At 40.6% G+C, this 18000-nt stretch overlaps 2 long non-coding RNA genes across 2 annotated transcripts; one reads left to right on the top strand and one right to left on the bottom strand.

Moving 5' to 3' along the window:
- Positions 1-1157: 1157 nt before the first annotated feature.
- Positions 1158-2583, bottom strand: LOC118164748. Its single transcript, XR_004749649.1, has 3 exons — positions 2296-2583; positions 1805-1896; positions 1158-1546 (listed from the first exon to the last, which is right to left on the bottom strand). It is a non-coding gene; the product is annotated as an uncharacterized LOC118164748 (long non-coding RNA).
- An 89-nt stretch (positions 2584-2672) lies between these two features.
- Positions 2673-16811, top strand: LOC118164749. Its single transcript, XR_004749650.1, has 3 exons — positions 2673-2841; positions 10802-10924; positions 16248-16811. It is a non-coding gene; the product is annotated as an uncharacterized LOC118164749 (long non-coding RNA).
- The last annotated feature ends 1189 nt before the right edge of the window (positions 16812-18000 follow it).

The raw sequence follows: 18000 nt of genomic DNA, 5'->3' as shown, positions 1-18000 counted from the left end.
TGCATGCTGGAAAATAATTTTCCCACTAAAGCATAATTGCAGCTTCTCCTGTTGCTGCAGTAAATGAAATTTAAATATTTAACCAGAGTGTTGGCGTCACAATGCCCGCAGCATGTGCCATCCCCTGCCCATGGGGGCAGGGAAAACCTTGCCGAACTAAAGTAGCCCTGCTGCTCTCCGCTGCGTGGGGCTGCTTGGCGCCGCAATGTGCCCACCTCTTCTGCTCCTGGCAGCTCCACTAGCCTCAGGCAGCTGCAGATGGTGGTTCAAATGCCATACGGATGAGGCAGGTAGTGCCAGGTGCTTCTGCTGGTGTACTTTATATAGTCTTGGATATAAGCAAAGGGCAGTGGGACACCAGCCCTTCAAAAAGAGTGCTGTGGACTACTGCATCCAGGACAAGCCATGAATCTCCCACATGTAGCATGACAAAAAATAAATAAATAATAAAATAAAAAATAATTTAAAAAATCCAACACAGCTTTCATGGCCACATAAATGGGAACAAGGCCATTGATGATAAGTCACTTTCTTCTTGAAGAATTCAACAGCCAGAAGTCCTGCTAAAGCCAGCTGCCTGAATAGCCACATGAGACATTTAGAAAATCAGGCCATTTACCAGGTAACAGGCAGGCTCCCTGCAGAGATGGGATGGTTCCTCGGTGTATGTGCAATAGCACTCTATCTAGGCTGCTTTTCCAAATGGTCTGTGTAACTGAGCCTCCACCAGACCCTTAATATCTATCCTTTAATCTAGCAGCTCCCTCTCACTTCTTGCTGTTCTGATAAAGCATTCCCTTCTTAATATATTTATCCTCCCCCTACCTTCTTGTACTCACTTTAAAGTCACTCCTTTGTGATTCTCTTTGGGACACCCACTTCCAAATACTCCAAGATTGATTCTCCTATACTCATTTAAATCTTAACTGCTTCCCTTCTGTAGTAACCAGAAAGGGAGAGAGCATCGTCCTCTCCTCTGTGCTTTTGCCATCCAGAAGGGATAAGGACAGTGCTATGCTTGGCTAAGGAACAGGCATAAAAGATGGACAAATGGCTTATGCAACATATGTTACTGTGGACATTACAACTGCATCAGAACAGTGCCTACTCCAGGCTTCTTCCAGGTAATGAGTCCTCTTCTCCAATCCCCAACAACATTAAAATTTGGACTCTGTCCTACTATATATTTGTAGTGGATTTTCCAATGCATCCTAAAGGAAGCAAGGACATACGTAATAAATGCAGCTATTTGTAGCTGAGAAAAGTTTCCACCTGAACAGAGTCAGGAAAGACAAGAAACAGCGTGCGTGAGGGTGGATTAAATGTCACTGGAAAAAGACTTTTTCCGAAACCTGAGTGAAGCCTTCGAGATGAAAATCAGATCACAGGATGACATAGTTCCCTCTGATTCTGTCAGTGTCTCACTGTGAAGCAGAACCCCAAACCCTCTTGTGTGAGCATGTCGAGCCTGGTATCTGCATTGCTCTGTAGGCTGCAGGGCATCTAATGGGGAGAGGTAGGCTTCCCTTCATACTAGTCAGAATCCCTGGTAAAGAAGGCACAGGGTACTTTTAAACCAGTTTCAAGCAGTCTGATTTGCCTCCCAAGAAGAATAGATCTGGAAATGTCAAACACATGATGAATGCTACCCTATTCAGGAGGTGAACAGTTGGGTGTAATTGAGAAAAAACAAAACAAACAAACAAAAAAATTTCTTGCCCAGTCAAAATCACCCTAAACCCTGAAGATCATGCCTGGGTCTCACCTTAGAGATCTTTAGGTCACCCAAGGAGTATTACCTTACCTAGGAGAAGTAACAGGAAACACACGTAACATATCCTCGGGGGGTCTTGCAATCACAGGAAGTAATGTCAGGTGGTCTTACAAACACTTATACTGGGAAAGAGCACATAATTCTGAGGAGTTGAGCACAGCTCACAAGACTACTGCCCCCACTACTCTGCTTCCAAAGACACCATTTGAGTATCATTAATTATCAGAGCTGTTCAGCAGCCACTGGGATGGTTGTCAAGTCCTTTCCCTATTAGGAAAATGAAGTTACACAGCTGCTTTCCACAGATTCTAGGCCCAGAGGGTTGTGGTCAGGGGCACAAAGTCCAACCAAAGTTCAATCTCTAGTTGTGCACCTCAGGGACTGACACAGGATCCTGTACTGTTTAGTATCTTCCTCGATACAGTTTGTCTGGTTATATGGTGGCAAGAGTCATCTGCACAATATGGACTACAGTGAGTCCATAGCAGCTTCTGTAAAGTAATTTTACAGTCACCCCTTACTTGCATATTCACAAGCCCCTATGCTAAGAGGCAGGAATCACCTCACAAAAACTAATATCTGTAGCATACAGAAAGTCACACTGTGAATAACTGTTGTGGTCCATTCTGGTATTAATACCTATCAAAGTATAAGGCTTGAGTATCTATGCCTTTCTCTGCAGAAAGGGATATAACCACAAGCCACTTATTTCACAGGGAAAGAGCTGCAGTAAAAAGCAACCCTCTCCTTCCTAGTAGGAAAGTACACCAAGCAAAATCTGCCTTCCTTTTATCTCTAGCATCTCTGTCTTTTTGATTCAGAAAGCACCCTTTATCTCTGAAAGAGCCACCCTCTGCTTTTGCTCTGATAAAATCAGGTGTTCAGAATCAAATGAAAACCCAAGGAGGGAACACCTGAGATCACGGGGTCTCTGCTCATCAGAGCCATTAACCTGACCACTCCATGTGGTCTTCTAGGAGCAGCAAAGGTTTTCACAAAGTGGCTTACACAAGAACAGTAAAGTGATTTTTCTATGCTCCAGCATGGGTGAGAGGGTCTGGAGAAAAGTAAGTCTTTATTTGCTTTTCTTGGCTAGAACTGCTGAGACTTTACTACAGTGGTGATGAAAGGAGGCAATCCTTCAGCTAAAAGGTAGCAAGCATTTGGGGCTTAAGACCTATCTGTGTTTCTTGCTGATAGCTCCACTTCCAGGGCAATGTCTCCTGTATGATACTGCTATTCAAGCACAAAGCTGCTATGGCTCCTGGATTAACTGGATTAAATATTGAAAATATAAGGTCCCTTAAGCTTCTGTGAGAGGTGAGAAACTTAGAAAAAACAGAAGTTGAAGGGAATGTGCTAGCAAACCTGGAGGGGACCATTGGTGGATGGGGTAGGTTAAGAACAGTTTGGTCTAAATCTCTGAACATGTACAAAGAGATAGAGTTTACCCAGCCTCTGTAAGTGACAAGTTTAAGACCTCAACTTAGCAAGCTTTTCAGTGTATTCATATGCAGTAGCGGAGAGCTCCTTAGGAAATAGACAACATCTGTGCATCCAAAGGAACTTCCAAATTAGCTAATCACTCTCTGTCAAATCCAATTTCAATATTACGCTTCTCAAAGGGACAGGATATTCTGAGTCATGCTGAAAAAAACACAGTCTTCAGGTCACCGAGCTGCTTTTCCCCCCTCACACTCTGAAAGGTCAGATTTCAAAAAGAATCCAGGTGGATAGATGCATAATGTATAAACTCATAAGTGTAAACCATATTACAGTGATTATACAAGAACACTGCCTGACAGAGTTTCATCTCTGTGTTAGGCAATTCTGAGAATCACTTGCCAAGTGATTTTATTGTTGGAGTTCCTTAGAAAACTTTGGTCTCACAAGACCCCAAAGCTGTAAGCTAGAGCAAATACATTCTACTATCAAAAACAAATCAATAAAAGTATAAATAAAAATGGAGAGATAATGCCTTAAATCTTGGCATATGCAACATCCTTTTTGCAATAGAAAGGTGCTTCCTGTAATATGATTGAGAAATGAGGAACAACTGTTCAATTAAGAGCAGTTTTACCTATTTTATCAGAAGAATTTTCTTCTGTAGTAGGGATCCCCCAAGCTGAGAATAAAGAAAGGTGATCTTCTGCAGCTATACCAATGTAGCAGGGTCATGCAGCAGTCAAGCAAAAAAGTAGTCCAGCTAGCTTTGCTATTTTTCCACTTCTAGTACTAATTTTCAGTGGCAGAATTGATCACTGCAAGCTGTTTTTTGAAATCAGACCACAGGATACTTCCTTACTATTTGAAGGCTGCTGAAATGTTTGGGCAGAAGCACCTATATGATGAAAACTGAATGCCCCCCTCGCCAAACAGAATGCACAGGCTGAGAAAGCCCAGTGGAAGCCAAGGAAGCTCTGTCAGTTTACACTGGCTCAGACGGAACCCTGGAACATGAGGTGGAGGTGCATAGTAAATATTTATCACAAATCTTTAAATTCTTGAGAAATACCTGACATCTGATCTTTGTGTCAAATCTACAGCAAGATGCCTGTTGATCAGATCTAGGGTGAAACCATGCTTTAAAAAGGCAGACTTCTAACTCGAGTATGTCTCGGCTGCAGGATGAGCCTGCTCCGTGACCACTTCTGGCCAAGTGGCTTTGGCTGTTTGGCAGGATAGGGCCTGCTCGCTGAATCCCAGCCCTTTTGCAGTCAGTGTGGCTGTGTGCTGAAGAACTTGGTTGTACTTGAGCAAAGCTCAGTATGCTTAAGCAGAAGGGTACTCTTGCCACGGTCAGCAAGGGCCTCCGTGTAAGGATTAAAGGCTAGCATGTACTTTTGCTGTACATGGCAAAGGGCCCCCATGCCTTAAGTTCAGTACTCAAGCAGTCATATTCTGCTTTCACATAATACTGATGTAAACCTACAATAACCCCACTGAAATTAGCGACATTACTTTAGCTTATACCACTGTGCAATAATACCAGAACTTGTCTGTATTAACTGTCAGAAGCTCTGCGCTTCTGAGGATACCTTTGCCAGAGATGTTAAATTTCTGCAGAATTGTCTATTATTTGGGGCAACTGAGAGATTTCTATCTTGGTAATATTAATTTCTTTGCTTCTATCAGCATGGCCCTGAGGAGCCATCTTTCATCCCTGAGTGATACTGATAAATTCCTTACTATGTATACAGCTCTCCTTTTCAGCCCTTGAACTGAATAAATTTATAGAGCAGATATTATTCTAATCTGGAAAATATACCCCACCAGCGAGCATGCTATTGTTCTCATGGTTTAGCTGCGATGCTGTTGCTTTCTTCTCCCTGGTAACAGTTCTGGTTGGTGGAAGAAATCTTAAACCAAAGAGATCGAAGGGCATCTAGTGGTTCAGAGGGAAAACTGCATCTTCATGCCCGCGGTTTGTGGGTGGACTGACTGCTTTCACAAGTGAGGTGGTGATAAGAGGTGCTAGAACCGAAGAGCGTCACCTATTCCAACCCAGGTCAGCAGCAAGTCTCTCATCTCTGTCACAAAACCTCAGTTCTTTAGAGTTCTGCTTGTGTCACTGCCCCACCAGCACCACCGCATCAAATGGCAGTGACAGGTACAAGACAAGTTTGGGGGAAACCAGGGATTTGAGCGTTTGACCTCTGCATCAGTTCATTGACAGCAACAGAACAGTCCAGTCTTAACTGGGCTGTAAAAACTGTGAATTAGCCTTGTGATTAATGTGACCTAAAGCCAAATGTGGAATTTTTGCCTCAGTTGTGCTTGTATGATTAATGGCGGGTATTTAAAAACTGAGGATTTACAATATGGAAATGCTACTTACTCCCACAAGAGCTGTCCTTCTGAGGACACGCACAGGAGAAGGAGTGTAGCTGCCGTAGCCACATACGAACCATTCAAATTCTTATTCTTGTCCCTGTGTCAATAGCTTGGCTAAGAGTGTTCATTTTGCGGACTATTACACACTACTTTGAGCCTATTTTTTTTGTATGGCCTACAGCTAGACTGCAAGGGGCTTCTTTCTAAACTCTGCACCTTGAGGGTAATTGTTAAATTTTAAGTATCCAGAGGCCCCAGCTGAGACCAGACCTTTGCTGTGCCAAGCATCAAGCAAAAGTATAAAAGAGCCCCAGGTCTAAATTAACAATCTGAAAGAAACTGAGGTGAAAGGAATGTCGATTCATGTGTATTGCAAAGAAATAACACAGGACAGAGATGAGCAAGGAGGATAAATAGAGACTGATTGTCACTTCTGTGTCCACCACCTCCCCCAGAGGCCTCACCAAACTCCCCAGACTTGAAGTGCTCTATGTTTTTTTGTGGTATAAGATAAAGCATGGGCTGGGAAAGCAACAATACACTTCCATTTTGATTGCAAATTAGATCTATACACATTAAAAGAAGCAAAAAGCATTTTATTAAGGTTGAAAATCTGCAATGCAAAGTTAGAAAGTGGCAGAATTATGACAAAAACAAAACTTCAGACCTCTTGTGTCTCTGTCATGGCACACTTCAATTCTGTGATTGCTCGCTGTTTTTCTCAGCAGCCCTTGACATATTTTGCAGACCTGGGCTGAACTGATCATCAAAGTTATGCATGGCAACTAGCAAGAAAGCTCCCAGCTGCTGGAGAGGCCTATGATGAATTCAGTAATGGTGGCAGAAATAAGAGGCCTGTAGTTCACCTGACCAAAGTTAGATTTACATATCAGCATACCTACACAGTTTTCCAAATCAGCTTATTTTTGCCAGAATCTCCCTGAAGGTAACAGGGAAGACATATGCCAAATACATCATTGATGTGATAATTAGACAGTGGATAGTTTAATAAGTAAACACATTTGGAGCCCCTCAGCAAATGGATCATGCAGTGACAGAGCACAAGTTTCTGTATATAGGAAGTCATGGCAAAAGTGCGTTGGGTTCTAGCTACTGCATGAAGTATCCCTGGTTGGCATTTTCACGAACGCTGTGCTCCTTCGTGTTTGTCATTACCAAAGCAAAGATATCTAAATTGTTGTTCTGGTACTAATTCAAATATGTGGCAAGGAATATCTAAAATTATTAGGCTGAAAAAGGCAGGCAGAGTAAATATGAGTAGTGATGGGTAATTCTTCCAGAGCTGCTTTGTTACCAGCAAGTAGTAGAACTTCATTCAGCACTACTTGTTCTTGGAGCAGATAGATCACAGATGTTTTTCTTCTCCGGCATAGTACACAAAAACAAGGCATCCTTGAATTTCCAAGTGACCATAGATTTGCATTTCGAGCGAATAACTTCAGCAAATGTTACCCTGTTTAAATGTCACTCACTATCAGTACATTGTTCTTCGCTATGTTTAAAAAACCAACCACACAACAACAAAAACAGTGTGAAATGAAAGAGCTGGAATGTATCTATCTTATTCAGATTACAGAGTCCAGGTTGATGGCAAATGATGATACTGCTGATGTCAAATACCTCCGAGAGTCAGCGGTTCTGAGCAAACCAGAATGCTTGACTTAATCTCAAAGTGAAAGTATTCTGGGTAGTAGGAACATTTCAAAGGGCTGAGAAAGATGCATCATGACAGAGGCCTAAAGGTAAAAAATGATTCTAGCTATGCAGTCTTTATTGATTCAATCACAGGAAAGCTACTTGAGGAAGATAAAGAGATTTAGGGTAATGTTAGATATAAAAAAGAGTAAGTTTATTCAGAGTTATTATAAAGAATAACATTATTAAGAAGTGTATTTTAATGCTGCATGTCCCTGCTAGGATGAAAACTGAGGAGAGGGTTTGTATTCCTGCTCCAAGATACTCAGCGAAAGTGGCCCTGGCAAGATCACTGAAGAGGAATACCTTACTCATACAAGTAAGAATACTGCTACCCTTAGCTACCCACATCAGTTCAGGGGTTATCTGAGGGAGACTTGTGCATATTTAATACTAATATATTGCCCTCTCCTTAAATACTCCACTTAAATACTTAAATAATCAGTTTCCAATAAGTTCAATCAAGAAGCTGTTTCTCTTCATCCATCACACAGAGCTGTGTGAGGAGTTTAGGGGGAAAAAAAAAAAAAAAGCATCTATGAATATTCAACTGGATTCTCTGTAGAGACGTTTCTTGCTCCATGGAGGAGGAGGGTGGTTGTTTGTGTATGTGTGAGCATCTGTTTTTCCATAAAATTATGAAAACAAACATGGCAGAAAGGGAACCCTACAACAGTTACATTAGAAGAAGATAACAAAGACCCATTTCTTCATAAAAACTGTTTTGTTGTCTTTTTTATATGAAGCATAAACACCATTACACGTGACCTTCTAATACTTTTTTGCCTCCTCTAGAAATATGAATTAGCTTATAAAGTGCAGAATTGTAAGAGTGGGGTCATAAGGTTATTCTACAACTGCATCAAAAAGATTGTTTAGTAAGTCACCCATAGCAGCACCAAGAGGGATACCAGCATTTCTTGAAGGTGGGTTAATAGTACTGGTGAACTGACTGATTCTAAACTCATACACTACTTGCTACTCCTACGTTATCCTCTAGAGAAATCAAATAGTTTATTTCTGTCTCTCTTTTTTTTTTTCTTCTTTTTTCTTTTTTTTTTTTTTTTTTTTTTTTAAATATTTTCTGCAGGCAAGTTCTTCTTTTAAAGACATTCAGGACAGCAATCTGACCACTGATCTCTGGGACAAAGATTCTGTTCAGTCCATGGTGTAACTTCATACCAAAGTCTAGCTAGCTTATCCATTTGCTAAAACGTCCCTCCTTTCCTCTTGGCATGTAAAAATTATTGAAAGTCCTGAAAAGAAGAGAGCTTTGAAACAGGGTTGTGTCAAAACTCTTTGTTTTTTTCCCCAGTTATGCTCTGATTTGCTGTGTTACCTTACAAATAAGGTGGTTAGATTTCCTTGTGCCTTGTTTTCTTCTGCTCTGTACAATGGAGGTAATTAAAAACGCCTACCTCAGGGGAATGCTTTACACTGATACTTAATGGATTAACTTACACTGATACTAAATGGATTAACTCTTCAAGAGCCTTAGATGTGGGTCTCTACACAAATTCAAAGTATTGTTATATTGCAGGATAAACAGACATTTCTCAAGACCAGTCCTGCTTTCTTCACAATATGTGAAAAATGATAAAATTTGGGGATTGATATATTTGTATAATTCAGATGATACAGAAAAGCTTGCTTACTTGCTTTTCCTTTTAATAACATATCCTGTCTTCAACATCTTCTGCTTATCTTAGCCTGAAATTCTCAGTGCACATAAAAGAAACAGAGGACTTAATGACAAAATGTATGTTTTTTGAAATTCTGTGACAGGTGTTGGAGAAAAGGCATATTCCAATTAGAATCTAAAACAAATATTTTTTTTTCTTCTTCTTCATGCAGTGGACAGGCTAAGAAAAAGCTTAACTTAAGCGGACATTTTCTCCATGGCTGTTGAATGATGTAATCTTTCTAAAGAAGAGGAATGTCCCCTTCTAGACACCAAGAACACTTAAATCTTGCCATCAGAGTTGTCTTTTAGCTCTCAGAGTAAAGGCTTACACACTAAGATATAAGGCATGAAAGGTCTAATTCTAGTTTTCTGTATGTATATGGTTTATCTAAAAGTTTTGCCTGCCCTCTTGAGAACAACGAGACCTTCATATTATTTCTCAAGTTCATAACTGATAGCTGTTAACAGGACAAATATGTAAACAGCACAGCTGAAGTCTTCAACATACATCAGATCACACAGCTCCAAAAAGAGGCATATACCCCACAATCACGCCATGCACCAGTTTATGTTTTCCCCATACTTAGGTGATGATGGAAGTGAAATCCACCCCAACTAAAAACAGGTTATCCTATATATGTGCCTCATGGCTCTTGGCAATAGTATGATTTTGGATTGCAGCTTGTAAGTACAGAAAGGTTCTGATCCTTGTTCTAATTCTTCTGCTACTTTCTTCCTTCCTTACAAAATAAGTCCATTTCTTTTCCTAATCCTGCCTAACACACAGAGATGAAATCTCAGATCCTTTTTGTTGCTTATAACTAACGTGATATTTGGCTAAAATGTTACAAGCAATCACAAAACCGCTGATAATCCTAAAACAAATAGGATAGTTGTGGAGAAGAGCCCTTTAGGGTGCAAAATAGAAAAATCCGGGACTGTGAAAATAACAACTGAGGATTTCTTCAAAGATTTGGATTTGTTTTCATCATTTATAAAAGCATTGTAAAGAGAGATATAAGCTTTCTAATAAATAAAAGATTCTCTACATATACACCAAGGGAAATTGAGAAAAGTTGACTATTTTTAGCAAAGACATTTGGGCTGCATACAAGGAGTTGCATTCTGTCAGGCAGACTAATGAAACACTAGACCAGGCTGTTCAGAGATGTGGAATCGCCTTTATGTGTAGCTTAAACGAGAAGCTAAACAATTGAGAAGGGTTTCCAGCTAGCTGGTCTTTTGAAAGAATAGGAGATTCAAGTGTATTAGCTATTAACCTTGCTTCCAAGCACGTAGTTCTATTTAATGTGCATGTATGGTATTTCTAGTTGTAGTGCATATCCTACTCGCAGCTTGGTTTATGCCAAGTAGTCCTATATTTATGTGGAAGCCTTCAGAGGCTTGTTCTTCAAAGCAGAGCTCATTTCATAAAGCAGATGAGAATCAATATTTTTACAAATGGTGTAGGAAAACAATGATTCCCCTGAGGTCAGTCAACAGCCTGTTCTGATATGTGACTGCATGGAACTTAGAGTCAAATCTTTTCAGTCCCTCCCTTGCCTCCTGTTCACTAAGCTATACCGTTTTCTTGTTTGATTGTCTCTTCTCTTACTGTAAATGTTCACTTGTATTTTCATTCCTTATTTGAATATCGATGTGCATTTGCATGTGACTTTGTTTTCAGTCTTCTATTCTTTTGGAGCATTGCATTGGGTTTGTTTTATTCCAGAAGAGTATTTTGGAGGGTTTAGCTTCTCTATCAAAGCTGATGGTGGTTTTCTGTTTACTAGTTGGATTTGAGTCATCAGCAGAACAATGTTCATAAAAGTGCAAGGAGCAAGTATCCCATTCACACAGGAGATTTTGCCACTGTGGACAAAATTCAGCCTACTTCTTGTGGTGTATTGAGAAAGGTCAGTGTAGTGGGTTTATGTGGCAAGGTTTTGGTAGCAGGGGGCCATAGGGGTGGCTTCTGTGAGAAGGATCTAGAAGCTGCCCCATGTTTGGTAAGGGCCCCACTGCTGACCAGAACTGAGCCAGTAAGTGATGTTGTTTGCGCCTCTGTGAGAGCAGATTTAAGACAGGGAAAAAAACGCTGCGCCACACAGCAGCTGGGAGAGTGAGAGGAGTGAGGAACAGCCTTGCAGGTGCCAAGGTCAGTGAAGAAGGAGGGGGAGAGGTGCTCCAGGCGCCGGAGCAGAAGTCCCCTGCGGCCTGTGGTGAGGACCATGGTGAAGCAGGCTGTCCCCCTGCAGCCCGTGGAGGAGACCACGGTGGAGCAGGTGGCCCGGCACTGACGGAGACTGCGGCCTGTGGAAGACCCCTGCCGGAGCAGATTCCGGGCCGGACCTGCAGCCCACGGAGAGGAGCCCATGCAGGAGCAGGTGACCTGGCAGGAGCTGCTGCCCGTGGGGGACCCAGGCTGGAGCAGTTTGCTCCCGAGGGATGGACCCCATGGTACGGACCCATATCTGGAGCAGTTCTTGAAGAGCTGCTGCCTGTGGGAAGCCCACGCTGGATCAGTTCAGCAAGGACTGCATCCCGTGGGTGGGACCCCACAGCACAGGGGACGAGAGTGACCAAGAAGGAGCGGCAGAGAAGAATTTCTATAGACTGACCATAACCCCCATTCCCCCGTTCCCCTGCGCCGCTCGGGGGGCAGGAGGTGGAAGAGGGTGGATGGGGGGGGAAGGTGCTTTTGGTTTCTTTGCTTTGTTTCTCACTTCTCTAGCTCGTTCGTAATAGGCAATAAATCTTACTATCTCCCTATGCTGAGTCTGTTTTCCCATCACAATAATTACTGCACGATCTCCTCGTCCTTATCTCAACCCTTGAGCCCCTTTCATCGTATTTTCTCCCTGTTCCTCTTTGAGGAGGGGGAGTAAGAGAGCGGTTGTGGTGGAGCTCGGTCACCCACCCGAGCGAAACCATCACAGTCAGTGTCATGTTTTTGTGTTGTCTGTTGTTCAAAAAGAGCCAATCATCTAGATGTGTGAAGACACTTTCCACTATGTCTTCCCCCATCCTACCTCCCATGATATGCTAAGATGAATCCCATGTTTTTTTATATAACAATAAGCAGTACAGCCTGATGTAAGAGGAGTGTTATTCGAATAGACACATTAATCTCAAGATACAGACAAAGATGCAAGATATTTCAAGTTATACCTAAATTCATATTTAAATCATTAATACACAAATAAGGAAATACCACCTCTGTAGTTGTCTTCTGTTTTGCTTTGGAATAAATGAATACTGCCAATACTGGTTTTGGTTTGGTATTGTGGTTTTGTTTTTAGTTTTTTTTTTTCTTTTTTTGATTGTTTAGTTTTTGTGTTTGTTTGTTTTTGTCATGGTACACCATGAAATATTCAGCTGTGATCATGACTTCATTGTGGGCAGACAAAAGGACATCCATTTAAGTGTTTTATTTAGTAAGTTGCTTTTGGTAATTTTTTTATATACAAGCGGATTCAAGAATACAATGCCAAAAGCATGCATCTATCTGTTGTTGTGGGTGAAATAGATCTGATTCAGGAATAACCTGACCAAAATACAGTTTTAAGTATTCTGGCAAGCCCACTTGCTTCAGTGAGGCAAACAAAACCTTTTAACATTCATGAAATGTCTTCCTGATTTGATGCCTATAATAGGAAGCATAGGGGATACTTTCTTTACCTTTTGAAAAGGTATTCTGTGAATTCTTCTGATTCAAATGTGTGTGATCATTCAAGCCTTTGCAATTTGTCTTATGAACTTTGTGCAATGGTCTAACACAGTTTTGCAAATTGCTGTGTGTTAGTCAGTAAGCCTGTCTTCCTACCATTGCAACTTGTGCTAGATCTTACTGATATCACTGTACTTGCCCTGAAGAGGAATCTGGATGAGGAGGTCAACAAATAGCAATGCAATATACCCTTGGGACTTTGATCTGATGAGGGAATGATGATCGTTAGTCCTCTGGGAACCTGTTCTGGTTGCATGCTGTTTTTTTCTCAGGAGTCATTCTATTGACTTCTTTGATTTTGCAACAGAATTAAGCTTGCTCCCTCTTTTCTTGTGTATTTGGACACATTAATAGGTGTTTGTTGTGGGAAGAGAATGTTGTTGAATTTCAGTCACTCTTGAACAGTGGGATTCAATGACTAACACAAGCCAGATCCTGGTCACACAGGGCATTAACCAGCATGAGCTTAACAACACAGTGTTAAAAATGAGTCACTTAATTAATAAAGGCAGGGAGTGATTAGTATAGACCAGAATAAATGATATCCAGCTAAAAATATTTTCTCTGCTTCGTTCTTTCAATTTATTTTTACTTTAAATTACGTGGATTAGGGACACCAGGCTGATATATTTCATCATACATTCCCAGCCTGAATTTTGCAATAACAGATAACAGCACCAGGTAAGTATGCAGCAAGTGACTCCGCAGATGCTCATTTAGAGTTGTGTTGGTTAGGTGAGAGTGTGCTTTGGCAGGGGAGTTTTAAGTCAGCTGACAGTAAGTCCCAGAATACTCAAAAATGTAATGTGTTCTCTAGTGTGTATCTTTCTAAGTGTCAGCCAGACATCTAGAGACAACACGGAAAACATCAGGTACATTACCATAGAAATAAGGAACTTGAGATTTATGTATGAAACTATCACATAGCCCACTTCTGACCAAAGCTGAGTACTCTCCCTTCTAATGATTAACGTACAGCTTGCCTCTACATATTCAAACTATTGTGTTCTACCTTGCACTGCTTGTTTTCTGTCTAAATTGGGATTATTTCCACCCCATTCTGTCATGTCATTTAGTCATTCCTTGCACCGTTCTTCTAGTAAACCAAAAAGGCTGGTTAGTAGCAGGTCTTTATTTTCAGTTTTAATTTCCGCTGTTTCTTTTACTGATCACCTCATTACTGACAGCAGCTCCCTAAAACATTTTCTTTTAAATGTCAGCAAATTCTTTGCACTGCCTTCTTGACAGCCCATGTTTACATTATGAATAAAACAGGGCTGTGAACGAGGTATTTGGTCCCACGAGCCTGCTTCCCCCTCGCCTCCAGGTTTGTAGGGATGTTCTTTTACTCCCCACCTCTAAAATGGAGATGATAATTCTGTTCTACAGGAAGGGAAAGTTAAAATAGCTTATGGATTGCTTCAGTCAGATGACAGGAGCTATACATGTATTAGAGATGTAACAGAAAAATACAAATCAGAACTGAGGCATAGTAGACAACCATTACAGAAATTCCTGGACTGAAAAAAGAGCACACTGCAAGATCAAGATGGAAAATGCAGTAAAGGATAACTTGCTAACTTCCCCGTGCTGTACAGAGCTGAAGCCACACTGATCACTTCCTTTGTTTATGTTCCTATTATCACTCATTTACTGATGGTATTTTACTTTTAAACAACCACTCCTGATAAGCTTATTGTGGACTCCTATGTGCCCACAGGAGAATTACAGCAAAAGAGAATGTGATTAGAGGCAGCTGCCAAAATTGGAGGGTAGAAAGAAACAAAATTTAAGTTACATAGGAAATGAGGTGAAGTGAAATGAACTAGCCTAGCTGAGATAATATAATGGTATATGCATTTGCCACACTTATAAATAAAACATTGACTTGTTATTGCACTTCCAGGGTGTACCGATCCCAGGGAATTTAACATAACATGATGCACATGTAGGGGCAGAAGGCAAGGTCACATACAAAAATGTGATGCTGGAAATGGCTTTCATGTGGTCTGAAGAGAAGGAAGGGGGGAGGAAGGGCTGGAGGAAGCAAAGAGTATTTAAAACTAGACTTTTTTTTCTTTAGCACAAAATTCTAATCAGGACCTGGGCATAGAGAATACGTTAGACTTATAGTGCAGTCACTCAAATGATACGAGATAAGTGTCACATCATTTATTACTCTTTGAAAGGTTTCTATGTCTTTTTAAAATTTTTATCACCAACTCAATTCATTGAAGCTTGATGTTTTCATTTCCAGCTGATGCAAACCTTTCTGATAAACAGAAGAAAGCATCCAAATCATGTGATGTGTCTTGTTTAAAATACGCAAACATCTGGGCTTTAAAAAGCCGGTTCTCTTTCTTTAATTCCTGGTGTTTTGAAAGGAAGGAGAAACTCAGTAATGTGTGTTCCAAATGGAGTGGGCGAGTATTTGATGAATGAATGGAACACAATTCAGAGGTATCCTGCAGAATGTCTTTGATGTAAACGGGATCTCAAAGTACTTTATGAATTTAAATTAGATAGAAGGATCAAGAAATTAAAAGCCAGGAGAGAAAATTAGGAATTTTATTCAGCTCATGAGGCAGAAATATACAGCTTTCACACAACAGTAGAGAAAGGTCTTACACTAAGGTAGTAGAGAGAAAGTTGCAATGAATAAAATATATATGGAAAGCAATTCTAAAAATGTTTATAAAATGTGTGTAAAATTCCTTGAAGGTTTTCACAGTTCATTGGAAACCCAGGGTTCTGCTGGAATGGCAAATACAGAAGATTTATTTAAGAGAAATAACTTCATGGCCTCTCTAAAGGTGCCAGGGAGGAAGAAAAACATTTTCAGCTTCTCCAGGAAGATTTTAGAGGAGGCTGTCCATACAGATTAATCCATTTTCACTCTTTATGAATCATATCATGCAAACAACTTCTGTTTTTACGTGGTTTTTGTTGTTGTTGTTGTTTTACATGTATATTTATTTGGGGCAATTTTACTTTGTTTTGTTGGTTTCTTCTGTTAGTTTACACACCAAAAAAAAAAAAAAAAAAAAAAAAAAAAAACTTATTTTTGTGGAGCTTTGTTGGCATATTGAAGGAAAAATGACACCCAGTTTATTGATCTGTGTCTTATTTCATTCAGTATTTCATTTGAAAACCTGCAACAAACGCTTTTTGTTCTCAGGTCTTTATAGCATTGCTGTAGTCAGCCCTGAAGTCAACAAATGAGAAAACCTTTCTGTATAAGGAATTGATTTAAATCTATGATCAAAATCAAGTGGCTTTGATGACACTGCTCATCAGAGTATCACTGCCTCCAACCACTGGGTCATTTCAGTACTGTTTGTGCTGATTTCAGCTGTTCTGGACCTCAAGGAAAAAAAAAAAAAAAAAAAAAAAAAAAAAAAGATTCCTCTTGTAAAGTAGCATTGGCTTGTAGGCACCTCTACTAAATTTGTTCTGTTGCTTCTCAACCTCCCTCCATTGTTGCTGACTTCAAATATTTGTCATTGCAGGCAAAGGAGGACATGACAGGTATGCCATCATGTGCTACACCTGGATGCTGCCTGCTCTCACTGTATTCCTGCAGTGTGGAAATACAGCCTGGGGGGGTTACATTTTTGTAGCAGTTTCTTGGTCATCTTGACAGCTGCCTGTGTGTTTTCAGCAAAGAAGACATGATGCAAAGAAATTCTTATGTCTGAATTCTGTTCATGTTACAAAGTATGCAGCATTCCCAAATGCTGGGTGGAGCAAGATGAGTTACATGTTGTGTCCTGAAGCTTTTACATAGAGGAAAACAAATCCCTGGCATTCAGTTATACAGACTGCACTTTCTTATACTTAAGGGATCTAATTTCCAATTAATGTTTGGATGATTAACTATAAAAAAATGGTGTAACTTGTGCCTGGCATCTTTATATTAGCTCTGAGGGCTTTCTGATATTTACAGATAACCCAACCATTTGCACTGCAGCAGGAAACTTGGTATTGCCTACTCTTGCACTAAAACTTAGTGCATTTGGCCAGCTCTGCTAAAAATGAATTAAAATTAATATCATTTTCCAGATCTTAAAAAAAAAAAAAAAGAAAATAAAAGAAAAGAAAATAGAGAGAAATAATAGCCCTCATAGCCTATTTGTTCTTGAGCAACCTAAATTGACTTACTTTTTATTGACAGCTCTACTTGTATAGCTAAAACTCTTCCAAACCAGCTGGCAAATGCCTGTGTGAAGCTCTGCGTTATGAGACCAGGCCTAACCAGTGACCCACCCATCTGCCCCAGCATCTGTGTGACAGCAGTGGAAAAACAGTGCTGCTGAATGCTACAGCATGGTCCTCTGATGAATAACTGTGGCCACACTGATGCCACAGTGACAAAGAGGCTTCAGTGCGGGCTCAGTACTTGCCCTATTCACCGTTCTGTTTCATCAGCCTGCCGCCTCAAAGATGGACGCTGGCACAAGTTGGCCTGGCAGGATGCCCGCATGCCTCTGGAGTGCTCTGGCTGTGCTTGAGGCTGTCTTCATGGAGTTTCCATGGAAAAGAGAGGCCGGCAGCCTGCAGCAGCCCACAGATGTGTATCCGACATGAAGGGCTGTGTTCTCAGGTTGGTGTGAACAACTTCTACTGAGGCTGGGTAAAATAAACCTGTTTGGCCTTCACTGAGAGGCAGCCAAGCACCTGATTGTCACATATAGCTTGCAAGTGTGATTAGGAGAAGCACTAATAGAAACCTTCCTCATTCCTATCGCTATCCTGTCTACCTCATGTTCCCTGTGATAAGAATAATGGATTTTCTAATGGCATTAGTAATTTTGGGTTTTTTACATTCAGGAAGTTTTGACTGGTAAAGGCATAAAACTAAACAAGACACAGCACAGATAAGTAGTAGGTAACATTTTTCCATACAATTCCTCTGTACACATTTTCACTGCAAATGTCAGTACAAGAAAGAACTATATAATCATGGCACAAATAAAGAGCACAGAATAAATACAATAGCCCTCTTGCTGCAAGATATACAGCTTGTACTTATTGAAGTGTAAAGAGTGTACTGAACACTAAGAAATGGATCACCTGTGGTGAGATTGTTTTTCCTATGATGATATGGTTCTACGTGCCATGGTGACTCAAGAGCAGGGAGGAAGGTAGAAGAATTACAAAGGGAATGAAGGAACATATCTCTCCATCACAGGGGGACTGTAAAACATAAATTAGTGGAAGGGAAACCTAGCTAAGAAATTGGGTTGTGAGACCCTTCTAGAG

This window comes from Oxyura jamaicensis, chromosome 3 (assembly GCF_011077185.1).
Source record: "Oxyura jamaicensis isolate SHBP4307 breed ruddy duck chromosome 3, BPBGC_Ojam_1.0, whole genome shotgun sequence".
Lineage (NCBI taxonomy): Eukaryota > Metazoa > Chordata > Aves > Anseriformes > Anatidae > Oxyura > Oxyura jamaicensis.
Note: the sequence above shows the minus strand (reverse complement) of the source record. Positions and strands in the feature narration are given on the sequence as shown.